Source organism: Pituophis catenifer, unplaced genomic scaffold, assembly GCF_029215685.1.
Source record: "Pituophis catenifer annectens isolate HBS135680 unplaced genomic scaffold, rPitCat1.0.hap2 SCAF_6, whole genome shotgun sequence".
In the NCBI taxonomy this organism is placed as follows: domain Eukaryota; kingdom Metazoa; phylum Chordata; class Lepidosauria; order Squamata; family Colubridae; genus Pituophis; species Pituophis catenifer.
Window position 1 is genome coordinate 10,760,700 of NW_027256886.1, and position 13,645 is coordinate 10,774,344.

Consider the following 13,645-nt stretch of genomic DNA (forward strand, 5'->3'; position numbering starts at 1 on the left):
AGTTAAGCAGCTTTGGACCTCTTGAATAGCAAAATGGGAGAATGTTCAGGAGTCTTGGGGTTTTAGAGTAGACAGGAAGTTAAAAGACACAGTAGAAGAAGGTACCAAGAAAACTACTTCTTATAATGCTGCCAAAAATGTGCATAGATATAACCAGGTGACCAAGCTCTTCTTAGCTTTAGGATTTTTCCAATTAGATAAAATCTCAACAGAATAACTGTTGGACTGAGCTAGTAAGTAAAGGTAAAGGTTCCCCTCACACATATGTGCTAGTTGTTCCCGACTCTAGGGAGCAGTGCTCATCTCCGTTTCAAAGCCAAAGAACCAGCGCTGTCCGAAGATGTCTCCATGGTCATGTGGCCGGCATGACTAAATGCCGAAGGCACACAGAACACTGTTACCTTCCCACCAAAGGTGGTCCCTATTTTTCTATTTGCATTTTTTTTTACTTTCGAACTGCTTTCGAACTGCTAGGTTGGCAGAAGCTGGGACAAATAACAGGAGCTCATCCCGTTATGCGGCACTAGGGATTCGAACCGCTGAACTGCCAACCTTTCGATTGACAAGCTCAGCGTCTTAGCCGCAGAGCCACCACGTCCATGTCAGTACATGGATTGAATATGTAGTGGTAGTGGTATGTGCAAATGACCTTGGGAGACAGGAGGAAGATCCACAGATCAGATCACTGTCATGTAAAAGATATCTCAGTCCACAGAAGAAGGGGATGGTTGGAAGCATTTCAGAAGGGATCTGCCAAGTTTTCTTGAGATTAAAAGGGAAGGAAGGGAGAAATTACTTTTGTCTTGCATGATGGTTAATGTAACCTTACAGTAAAGACAGAGGTAGCGTTCCTGGGTGTGCTTCTTCTTTGGATTATCTCAAAGGGCTAACATCAGTCTTGCAAAAGTCAAAAGTATTTTTTTTCTCCTTTCTTTTTACTCTCTGGAAAACTTGAGAAAGTCTCTTCTGAAATGATATCCCATACCCTCCCTCCTTTGTGGACTGAGATAACTTTTACATGACAGTGGTCCAGTCTGCGATACTTCCTCCTCTGTCAAGGCCATTCCCACACACCATTCAGAAAGAAAGAGCTAAACAAAGAAGTGGAAAAGGACCTCCTGGAAGAAAGTGATGGCAAATTAGTTTATCTATGGGGGAAAGGGGGTTGAAGATGGCAACTATATGATTGGGGCCCCACTCAGGGGTGAAATGCACTTACCTTTGCTACCCGATCACAAATGTGAGCACGCACGCCTCCTCCACACATGCGCAGAGCCTTCTGTGCATGCCGGAGGGTCAAAAATGGGACGTGATGACATCCGGGCAGGTTGGGGGAGCCTCCCACCCTACTGGATCGCGCGAACCGGATAGATCTGGCTGAATTTCACCACTGACCCCACTCCAATCACAGAGGGATGAGGCTTTGATTACCTGGCCAGGACCACAGACCTTGATTTTTCTCAAACCCCTCCCCATCCTGGCCCCTGGTTTGACTTATGAACATCTGTACCATTTTATGTTTGTCTCTCACCTCAACATTCTAAAAACTAAAAGAAACTAGCATCAATTTCACCAATTGGAAAGCTGCCTCTAATAGAAACAAAGAACCTTCTTCTTTTAATATTTCCTTGTTCCATTGACCTCATCTTTTATGTGTAAAAGTGGGTGTTTTCTCTGCCACTGACCCTGATTTCCCATTCTGGTGTCCATCAAAATATTGGCCAGTTGAAGAATGTCCATTCTCTCCTATAATGTTGGTTAGTTTGTCTCTTCCCCGTAGTTTTTTTATCAGGTTTCTCTTTTTCAACATTTTAGTCTTTTTAAATAGTCACACTTTTCTATTAGTGTCTGTTGTGTTTGTGTGACTTAAAAATTCTCTTGTGGATTTTAACACCCACCCACCCCCACTGAAAAGAAATGTAGCTTGGCGAATGCTAAGGACAGATAATATCACAAGACATCATATCCCAACAGCAAGAATTACTGAAATGACTCAGAGAACGTCATTCCAATATTCAACATGGGGAAAATAAAAGTGATCTACATTTTACAAGATGATATTTTAAACTTAACAGCAAAGCCTTGGTCATCACGGGGAGCTGAATTTTACAAAGATGCCATTGCACACAGCAATAGGATTACTGAGATGATATATTCTTATATATTTCTGATTTAAAATGCCTGGTTAGTATATGTTACAAGCCAAAGTTGCTACTGGTTGTCCTACTGGCTGGTTGCAAAGGGACAGGATGTAATTACACAACAGATTTTTATTCTGATTACTCAATGAAGCAGTTTGCACAATGCATTTAACCATTAGCAAATGTTCAGGGTTGAAACAACACACTACGCTGCAAAAAAAGCTAACCAAGTTTAATGCCACCCAAGTTTAACACATGGTGTCAATGGTTATGCAGACTATTTACCGGAGATATTATGCATCTTTTGTGAACCTAGTTACAGAACCCCTTGAAAGATAATAGCTTTCATTCTGACAGGCTATGACGAATATGTTAAAGTCACAAAAAACCAATTTAGGTTTAAATTAGCCAAGTTTGTACACTTGCCACTTTGAGCAGAATTGGATTTAGGCATTATTTAAAATACAGCTTAGGGCAGTGTTTTGCAACCTTGGCTACTTGACGATATGTGGACCTCAATTCCCAGAAATCCACAACCAGCCTTCAAAGCTGCCAAAATTGAGAAATGCCATTTTAGGATGTCACAATCTGAAAGGGCTCCAAAAATTCAGATGTTGTCATTTCTTACAGTTTTAATATAATGTCCTTCATGAAAACTTCCATAAATTAAGTCCTCCTCTTTGGCTCACCTGACCCTTAGTGACTGATTAAGATGTGCTTTGTCTCTGCATGAATTCACACCTTCTGTTCATTTCATTTTCATTTCATTTCATTTTCATTTGATTTGATTTATATACCGCCCTACTCCCGAAGGACTCAGGGCGGTGAACAGCCACAAGATAAAACACATAAATACAAAATTTAAAAGCAAAATAAAACCGAATTAAACAATTTGGCCCAAGACAGATTTAAAACACCCCAATAATTTAAAACAGATTAAAATTTACATTTGAAAAAGGGAAAAAGGGAAAAGATTAGGCCAGGCCAGCCTGATGGAATAAAAAGGTCTTAAGAGCGCGGCGGAAGGTGCACAGATCCGGGATCCTCTGTATCTCCAGGGGGAGCTCATTCCAGATAGTAGATGCCCCACAGCGAAGGCTCTCCCCCTGGGGGCTGCCAGTCGACATTGTTTGGCCGACGGCCCCCAGAAGATCCCCTCTCTATGAGACCGTACCGGCCGGTGGGAGGCTATTGGTGGCAGCAGGTGGTCCCATAGATAAAGAGGATCAAAGAGGATCCTTCCCAACCTCATCACGTGCTTGTTCTGCATTTTTCATGGCATTCATGCTATGTTCAGTTATAACTCTCACCCTTATTCTCCATTAACACTTGTCAAATAGAGCCTCTACAACAATGTTTCTCAACTTTGGCAACTTGAAGCTATGATGGCTGGAAACATTCTAGGACTTGAAGTCCATATAACTTCAAGTTGCCAAGGCTGAGAAACACTACAGCTTCCCTTCCAACTGGCCCTAAATATGAGCCAACAATGTGCAGCGGCAGCCAAAAAAGCCAATGCAATTCTAAATTGCATTAACAGAGGGATGCAATCAAGATCAAGTGAGGTAGTTATACCACTCTATAAAGCCCTAGTAAGACCACACCTAGAGTACTGCATCCAGTTTTGGTCACCACATTATAAAAAAGATGTTGAGACTCTAGAAAAAGTGCAGAGGAGAGCAACCAGGATGATTAGGGGACTGGAAACTAAAACATATGAAAAATGGTTACATGAACTGGGCATGGCTAGTCTAGCAAAGAGAAGGAGCAGGGGAGACATGATAGCAGTGTTCCAATACTTGAGGGGCTGCCACAGAGAGGAGGGGGTCAAGCTATTTTCCAAAGCACCTGAAGGCCAGACAAGGAATAATGGATGGAAACTGACTAAGGAGTGATTCAACCTAGAAATGAGGAGGAACTTTCTGACAGTGAGAACAATCAACCCATGGAACAGAAGTTGCCTTTGGAAGTTGTGGGAGCTTCATCACTGGAGGCTTTCAAGAAAAGATTGGACTGCCATTTGTCAGAAATGGTGTAGGGTCTCCTGCTTGTGTGTGTGTGTGTGTGTGTGTGTGTGTGTGTGTGTGTGTGTGTGTGTTGGACTAGATGACCTATAAAGTCCCTTCCAACTCTGTTAATCTGTTAAACTGTTAAATCTAGATTTTGAACCTACTTGGGTGACACAACCACTAGATGGCTCTGTGTGCTATTTCCTAATGGTCTAGTAGTCACCAGACTAGAAAGCAGGACACCATCAGTTCTAGTGCTGCCTTGTGCACAAAACCAACTTGGTGACCTGGGGCCATTTACTCTCTCTCAGCCCTAGGAAGAAAACAACATGCACACACAAAAAAAAACCCTTGTCAAGAAAACCACAGGGACTGTCCCGGCAGTTGCTAGGAGTCAAACAGTGTCTCAAAGTCACTCCCCACCACTAAAACCAAGCCTAGGTTTCATATTCTATGTCTCTCTAGACCCAAATGAGTATATAAGGTTTGCTTGATTTATTGTAAGCCGGTTTCTAGCTTTGAAGGTGAAAATGTAGAATCTCATGGCCATATATGGAGGAAGGGTGCAACAAGCGCCTGGCTTCTTTCCATCAAAGGAAGCAAGTTGGAACGCATCCTTATCTCTTGAGGAAGCTATCTCCCTTGAGAAATCATGAGTAGATGAGAGGAGAGCCAGATCTGTAAGTCCTGCATTTGTATGAAGCATTGGAAGTGGAGGATAGAGGACAGAAAGGTCTCTCGGATAAATGTATTGATTAAATGTGGTGAGGGGGTGGAGCTCGGTGGCAGTCCTGTGTTGACCTCAAAATGCTAAACAGGGTTAAGCTTGGGAGGACTTAGATGTCGAGGTGGGTTTCAGCAGGTTCTGACCAGTTCTGGAGAACCGGTAGCAGAAATTTTGAGTAGTTCGGAGAACCGGTAAATACCACCTCTGCCTGGCCCTGCCCCCATCTATTCTCTGCCTCCTGAGTCCCAGCTGATCAGGAGGAATGGGGATTTTGTAGTATCCTTCCCCTTCCATACCCACCAAGCCACACCTATCAGACCACACCCACAGAATTAGTAGTAAAAAAAATTTGAATCCCACCACTGCTTAGATGAGACGTTGACCGGAAATCCAGAGTTTAAGGTGAACCTCAAATGAGGAGGAGGAGGTCTCAGTCTACACAACTTGCTTCGGACAGCCCAAATGCTGCATCCCTTCTGCTTCTTTCGGATCAGTGAACTTCAGTGACAATGCTCAGGATGACCGGTGTAGGTGCACAGGCTCAGTGCCAGGGCCCAGCATGACATATCCACACACAGAAGAACCTCAGGAAGAGTCACTTTTGGATGAGAAGGAACCAAGACTATGCTAGCATGCCGAATTGCCATGTGTGGAATGGAAATGGGCTGGGGCTCTTTGAAGAACTTATTGCTAGAAAGAGAAGGAACCCTAGTAGATGGAATTGTGCACACTTGTGAATAGCACCACTACCTTGACAAAGCTTGCCTGCATCCAGCATTGGGGGAAATCAGTTGCCATATCCCTGAAATTTGCTTGCAAGTCCCTATCAATGGTGAAATCCAATTTTTTTTACTACCGGTTCTATGGACGTGGCTTGGTGGGCATGGAAGGGAAGGATATTGCAAAATCTCCATTCCCACCCCACTCTGGGACCAGCCAGAGGTGGTATTTGCCGGTTCTCTGAACTACTCAAAATTTCCGTTTCCGGTTCTCCAGAACCTGTCAGAACCTGCTGGATTTCACACCTGGTCCCTTTGGAGTCCCACCCTACAGTCTGAGGACATCCCAAGGTTTGCATGCCCAGCCTTCCAGGAAAGACAGCTGGGGTGGGCATAAAGCAGCTATTTCACAAAGGTATACCCTGAAAGTCTTGGACATTTGTCAGAAAGGAGATCTGACTTAGCTTTCATCAAACCAGCTTCAGAAAGCTGGAGCCTTGTCCTATCTAAACCACTTGAGGCAAACAGTCAAATTATCAACTCCTTTTCTCTGGAACTGTTTGCCGAAGCCTGCAATCGCATTTGCTAAACATTCCAGGTAGATGAATGTGGCAATAGAACAGCCACATTCAATCTACAGCCTATCCTACGTATAACACTGTTGTCAAGCCAAAGTCAATGAAATACTTTGGGGAAGAAGTAAAATCATTAGAGCTTCATAAAGGGAGATGGAGGTGGTGGCATTGGCCGGGTTCTTTCAGCATCAGGCAGGTGAGCGCATAGATACAGGTAGTTGAACCCCAGAAGCTCATCTTCATAATTCATAGCCTGCTTGCAAAAGTGGAAAAAAGCCATTACAGCCTAGCTTAATGTGTCAAGCCTCCATAACTCATAGCGTTGTGATCATGAAGCAGCTGCACAACTCCACTCACCTCTGCAGAGGTGTTTGTAATCAATCTACCAAAGAAAGGAAGAAATAACAACAACAACAACAAAGGCCTAACCACAATCCCCAAATGGAAGGAGCAATAAATATGAAGCTGATCTAGCCAGGATTGCTTGCTACCTGATGCTACCTTGACTCCACCACTCAATTTGCTGTAATCACACGGAAATAAATTAGGTCTGGAGAAATACAGAGACACCTTGGCTGAATACAAATGTATGAGACTGCCTGTGAACACCATAACCATGGTGAGATCCACACCAAGAGGCCTTCTTCTCTTCCTCCAGATGTGCAGGACAACCTTGCCGATTGTCCCCAGCCAGTAAGGCAAGTTTTGACGAAGTTAGTCATAGCAATGGTATTCATTGCCATACCATCCCTTGGGAGATTTAATCTTCACAGTTTTACTGACTTTTATTGTTGTAAAATAAATAAAAATTAGAATAAACTATGTGAGATAGGATAGGCGAATGCAAACAAAAATTGGTATAAGGGTGTACGAGAGGGAGGGAGGGACATTTTCATTAACAACATGGAAGATTTCAAATCAAAATACAAAATTGTTGGCACTGGGTTCATTTGTATATATTAATAGCCGATTTCTGCTTGTTGAATTAGGAAAATTAATGTTTTATCATACATATAATGGGGCTGCCCCGAAGACCACTCGGAGGCTGGTGCAGAATGCGGCCGCACGGGTAGTAATGGGAGTGTCCCAACACTCTCATGTTACACCTCTCCTGCAGGACCTGCATTGGCTACCGGTTGCCCTCTGGGTGAGATTCGAGGTGCTGGTAATTACCTATAAAGCCCTACATGCTTAGGCCCGGGGTATTTGGCGGGCCATCTGCGGCCAGCGACAGCTCCCCATCGCCCAGTGCGTTCTCACAGCGAGGGCCTCCTTGGGGTGCTGTTGGCCAGACAATGTCGGCTGGCAACCCCTAGGGAGCGGGCCTACTCTGTGGGCACACCTACCCTGTGGAATCAGCTTCACCCTGTGGAGCTCCGGGTGGCCCCTAACCTTCGCTCTTTCCGCCGTGACCTTAAAACATGGTTATTTTGCCTGGCTGATTTGGACTGAAGGGGTTTTACAGGGGATTTTAATGGTCTTTTTATAATCTTATTGGGTATTTTTAACATTGATTTTGCTTGTTTTTATTGTTGTGAGCCGCCCTGAGTCCTTCGGAGATAGGGCGGCATACAAGTTTAAATAATAAATAATAAATAAATAATTTCTTCCTGATCCTCAATAGCTTTGATAGAGATGTAAAGAGAACAAGTCAGTTGATTCAATAAACAAGTTGTTTATCAAGAGTAGCATTCTTGGAGCTGCTTACTCTTGTCATACACACACATATGGGCACGGCTGGATTAAAAGGTGTTACAAAGGGCACCAGTATTTATTTATCTAACACTACAATTTCCTTTCTGGATGATCCGATCATTGGAATCTATGTAGTACATAGTGAAATGTGAAACTTTCATGCATGCATGAAAGGGCTGGAGGTTTATTGGGCATTGTATTCGAGGTTTTTATTTTTCTAGCCACCTGGAGTCACTGTGAGTGAGTTGGGCGGCCATGTAAACGTTCTAAATAAATGTATTTACGAGCTACATCAGCTCGTAAACTACATTCCAGCTTCCTGTGGAACATGAATAAAACGATGACGATTCAGATAATAGGATAATGAGATGTACCTTTGTTCTATATGCCTTTAAAAAAAAACGGCTTGTGTGAACAGGTTCTCTCACTTTAAGCTAAAACTGTTTTGTTTCCTTTCTTTTTTCTTTCAGAAAATTAAAAAAAAGGGGGGGGAGGGAGATATGTATCAGCCCTGAAAAACCACTCAAACCCTTCAAAAGCTTCACAAGAAAAGAGGCGTTTTATTTTTAATCTCAAAATGTTCCAGAGTTGTGGGAAGATTCATTTGAACACCAAATAAGCAGACTGCCCACCCACCCCGTCCACAGTGTCGTGGGGGAAGGGGGAATTTGGGGGGGGGGGGAGGGGGAGAGAAAAAGAAAAAAAAAAGAAAAACTGAACTGATGTTTGAGGCTCTGCAGATTCTCCCTTGAATCACAAAAATAAAACCCCTTTGAGGGAGGAGGTCGCTGTGATCTCCCACACACACAAGGGGCCCCACACACCACAAGGGAGTTTGGTCACCAACCGCCGTGGGAGAATAGGAAAAAGCATTGGGGAAAATGTCGCTTCACAGCCCCCCCACCCCCACCCCCCCCTCCGGCCAATCTTGCTTCTTTCCCAGCAAGGTTTCCAAAAAAAAAAAAAAAAAAACCTCCTGCGCTTCTCTTAGGCGGTTGGCGCCGCCAGTGCGCCTCTCTTCGAGGACGGCGGGTACTTTTTTTTTTTTTTTTGGAAAGTAGCAGTGTAATAATACACAAGGCACTGATGATGTCAGCTTGTTATTGACTTTCCAAGTCTGAATGACTGAGCAAAGGAGAAGGAGGGGAGGAGGGGAGGGGAGGAGGAATCAATCTCTGGCAGGCGGAGGTGGCCAGCCGAGCAAAAATGAGCCTCTCAAGGTTGTGCTTGGGAAGGGGGATGGGAAGCGGCGGCGGCGGCGGCAGCAGCTCAGGCTTGGCTTTGCCCGCTGGCTGGCGCGGCGGCACCGGCGTCTCTTTTCTGCAGCTTGAAGAGGCTGTGCGAAAAAAAAAAAAAAAAAAAAAAGCGGGTGCGGGGAGGCCCCAGCCGCGCCTGGCTGCTCCCGGGCTTTGCTTGCGTGCAAAAAAAAAAAAAGAAAGAAAGAAAGAAAGAAAGAAAAGAAAGAAAGCAAGCAAGCAAGGGCAATGTGGGAACTGGGCGAGCCCGGGGAAGGAGGAGGAGGAGGAGGGGCGGATGATCTCCCCGGTTGCATCTTGCTCTGGTTTATTAAGGACGCAGGTGTTGAAGGCCATCTGGGTGTGTTTTGCGTGGTGTCGCGAGGGTCTCCTAGGACAGGGGTCTCCAACCTTGGCGACTTTTAAGACTTGTGGACTCCAACTCCCAGAATTCCTCAGCCAGCAAAAGCTGGCTGAGGAATTCTGGGAGTTGGAGTCCACAGGTCTTAAAAGTCGCCAAGGTTGGAGATCCCTGTCCTTCGGTTTATCTTTCCCCAGTCTGGTGGAATAGACTTCCCAGTGGGCTGGGGAGTTATGGGTCTCTCTCTGGGACCGGCGTTTCTCAACCTGGCCACTTTGAAGGCGTTTGGACTTCAATTCCCAGAATTCCCCAGCCGGCACCAAGTTGCTGGGAGTTGAAGTCCCACAAGTCTTAAAGTTGCCAAGGTTGGAGACTCCTGTCCTTGGGTTACCTTTCCCCAGTCTAGTGGAATAGACTTCCCATGGACTGGGAAGTTATGGGTCTCTCTCTGGGACCGGCGTTTATCAACTTGGCCATTTTGAAGGCGTTTGGACTTCAATTCCCAGAATTCCCCAGCTGGCACAAAGTTGCTGGGAGTTGAAAGTCCACATGTTTTTCAAGCCGGCAAGGTTGAGAAGTACTGCTCTATGTGGATTGCCTTGTAGTCATCTCCCTGGAAATTGGCCCTGCTGGTTTCAGGAGGACCTACTGAGAGTATGGTTGCCTGGGGCATTGTGGGAGTTGAAGTCCACACACCTTCAAACGAAGGTTGAGAAACTGGTCTTATGTGGTTGCTTTATAGGCATCTCCCTGGAAGTCAGCCCTGTTCTTCTCAAGAGGACCTACTGAGCATAGCTGGTTGGGGAATTCTGGGAGTTGAAGTCCAGGCATTCTAATGTTGTTAAGTAGTGAGAAACGTTGCTTTGGACAAAAGGGAGGGGAGGGATTTCAAAAGTGTGCAGAGCAGGGGTGAAATCCAGCAGGTTCTGACAGAAATTTAGCAGAAATTTTGAGCAGTTCGGAGAACGGGCAAATACCATCTCTGGCAGGCCCCAGAATAGAGTGGGAATGGAGATTTTGCAATATCCTTCCCCTGGAGTGGGGTGGGAATGGAGATTTTGCAGTATCCTTCCCCCCTGCCATGCCCACCACGCCACACCCACCAAGCCACGCCCACAGAACCGGTAGTCAAAAAAAATTGGATTTCACCACTGACTGGTACAAAGACACACTTGATACACTTACATATTCCTGGATCCTAGAGAATCTCTAGGAATGAGATCTGTGGTAATTCTTCAGAATCAAATATTGCTTTTTCACGAGGCAACTAGACTTTTCTTTGAAGACGTTTTGCTTCTCATCCAAGAAGCTTCCCCAGCTCTGACTGGATGGTGTGGAATGGAAGGATTTACATTCAGAACATAGAACACCGGAGAACATAATGGACACAATTCATGGTATACACTTCCCCCCCATGGGCCTAGCGTGGTGGGGGAACTGGTTTGGCTTGTGGGACACAATTTCCAGGATTGTTTAAAGGCATCTCTGCTTCCGCCTCCCAAACCCTCCACTTTAGATAATGATGGGTTGTTCCTGTCCCAAGCACATATAAACAACCACACAGAGATCATATGAACAGCACAGAGATGTGACCTTCTCTGTTCCTTCTAATAAATGGATATATAACATTCCTCTATGGCAGTGTTTCTTGGCTGTTTGAAGATGTGTGGACTTCAGCTCCCAGAATTCCCAACATGACAGCACATTGTTAGCAGAACTTTAGTCTGATTCTGAGATGAACAGGGCTGATTTTTTATTATTATTATTATTTATTTATTTATTTATTTATTTATTTATTTATTTATTTATTTATTTAGTCGAGTACATATTAGATAATATAGATAAGTATAAGCATGAACTGAATACATACAATGAGTATAATTAAAGGGAACATTAGGACAGGGAAGGTAGGCACGCTGGTGCTCTTATGCACACACCTTACAGACCTCTTAGGAATGGGGTGAAGTCAACAGTAGACAGTTGTAGGAAGTTAGCACCCACCCCTTTCCTGGAAGAGTGAAATATTTTAGGAAATATGAAAAAGGCAGAATATTATATTTCCCTGGATGAGAAATGGAGAGGCATATTTTACAGACAAAGCAGCTCCCACCTTCCTGCCCCCCATCCTTTGTCAATGGGCCATTAAGGCCTGGGCCAGTCTATTCTACATAACAAAGATCTACCTCCTTCAGGCAGAGCCATAGTAGGAATTGCCAAAGATCCAACAAAGATAGGATTAGCCCTCTACACAATAGCAATAGAAACTCACCACATGTGACCTGGGAAGCACATGTGACCATCAGCCAGCAAGGCCCCCACCCCCTGGGAATCTGACAACCAATCAGGATACTCTTTCAGGGTCCCAAGAAATGCAGAGCCAGAGAGAGCATAAAAACCCAAGGATTTACTGTATCTGCCCCTTTTCTGTTCAGGAACTCAAGCCATGTGATCCTGTCCACCATTAAACCATCTTTCCAAGCAGTCTCCATGTTTCCAGTGTCTGTTTCCCCACTTGGAGCAGAACCCAGAAGGATGTTTCTTCCAACAATGTCTAAGGTTAAAATTTTGGGGGTTTTGGGATGAGATCACAGAGTCAGGTAGTGCATTCCAGGCAGTAACAACTCTGTTGCTGAAGTCATATTTTCTGCAATTGAGTTCACTTTTAAGTTTGTATCTATTGTGTGCTCCTGTATTGTTCTGGTTGAAGCTGAAGTAGTCATTGACAGGTAGGACATTGTAGCAGATGATTTTATGAGCTATGCTTAGGTCATACCGGCGGTGTAGTTCTAAATTTTCTAAACCCAGAATTTCAAGTCTGGTGGCATATGGTATTTTGTTACGAGCAGAGGAGTGGAGGACACTTCTTGTGAAATATTTCTGGACACGCTCAATTGTATTAATGTCCGATATGCAGTGCGGGTTCCAGACAGATGAATTGTGTGGACTTCAAATCCCAGAATTCAGCTTAGGCTAGGCTAGGAATTCGGGAATTCTAAGTCCATACATCTTCAAGCAGCCAAGGTTGTATTCATCTCTCTGGAAATCAGCTGTAGGAAGTTAGCACCCACTCCTCTCTTAGAAAAATGAAATATTTTAGGAAATATTAAAAAGGCAGAATATCATATTTCCCTGGATGAGGAATGGAGAAACGTGTTTTGTTGGCAGGAAGCAGACTCTCTTAATAGTCCCCACCATCCTCAATAGCCCACAGCAGATGTCCGCACTTAAGAGTTACAGAGGTAGCTAGGTCTATTCATAGGCAAATGCCCTCACCCAAGATCTAACAAAGGTAGGATTAGCCCTCTACCCATCTAGCAACAGAACTCACCATATGGCACCTGGGAAGATTACATCACCCAGCAAGGCTCAACCAAACTTAGCACTCAGGACAGACTACAGAGTTGCCCCTGCATGGCTCCATGGGAGTCTGACAACCAATCAGACGACAAGCTCAAATTCAAAAGCCCAGAGAGGGCATAAAACTCTCAGCATCTCTACCTTTTTTTTTCTTCACCCAATATCTTCAAGGCATGTGATCCTCTCCACCATTAAAAAATCATCTTTCCAAACAGCTACCATGTTTTCAGTGTCTTTCTCCCCACTTGGAACTGAACCCAGAAGATATTTCTTCCAACACAACCCTGTTCAACTCAGAAGGATCCACCTAAATCTCTGCTAACAATGTGCTTCCATGGGTCCACTACACCAGATGTTCAGCTGTCTTGGACTCTGCTGTCTGGGAGTTATGGGAGTGGGAAGTCCAGCCTATAGTATTATATGAGCCCTGCCTTTGACTTGGCATGATTTGAAGCCATGAGTAAACATTTTATTCACAGCCATCTTTCAAGAAAACTCTGGGACATTTGCTACTGCAGACATGAACATTTGTTTCTATTTAACTACCCATTTCTTTTAGATAGCAGAGATGTGGAATGCAAAGTCAAAATCCAAATCGCATCACATCATCTTTTGCTCCCATTATGATTTATGAATACAGAGAATGAACATTCGAGTAAATGTTAAAAAATGTGTAGGGAGTTGCGCAGTGGCTCAGCAGTTAAGATGCTGGGCTTCTCAGCTGAAAAGCCAGCAGCCCAGGTTCGAGACCCCAGTGACACACTATGGCGTGAGCTCCCATCCTCGCCCCAGCTCCTGCCAATGTAGCCGTTCGAAAACATGTAAA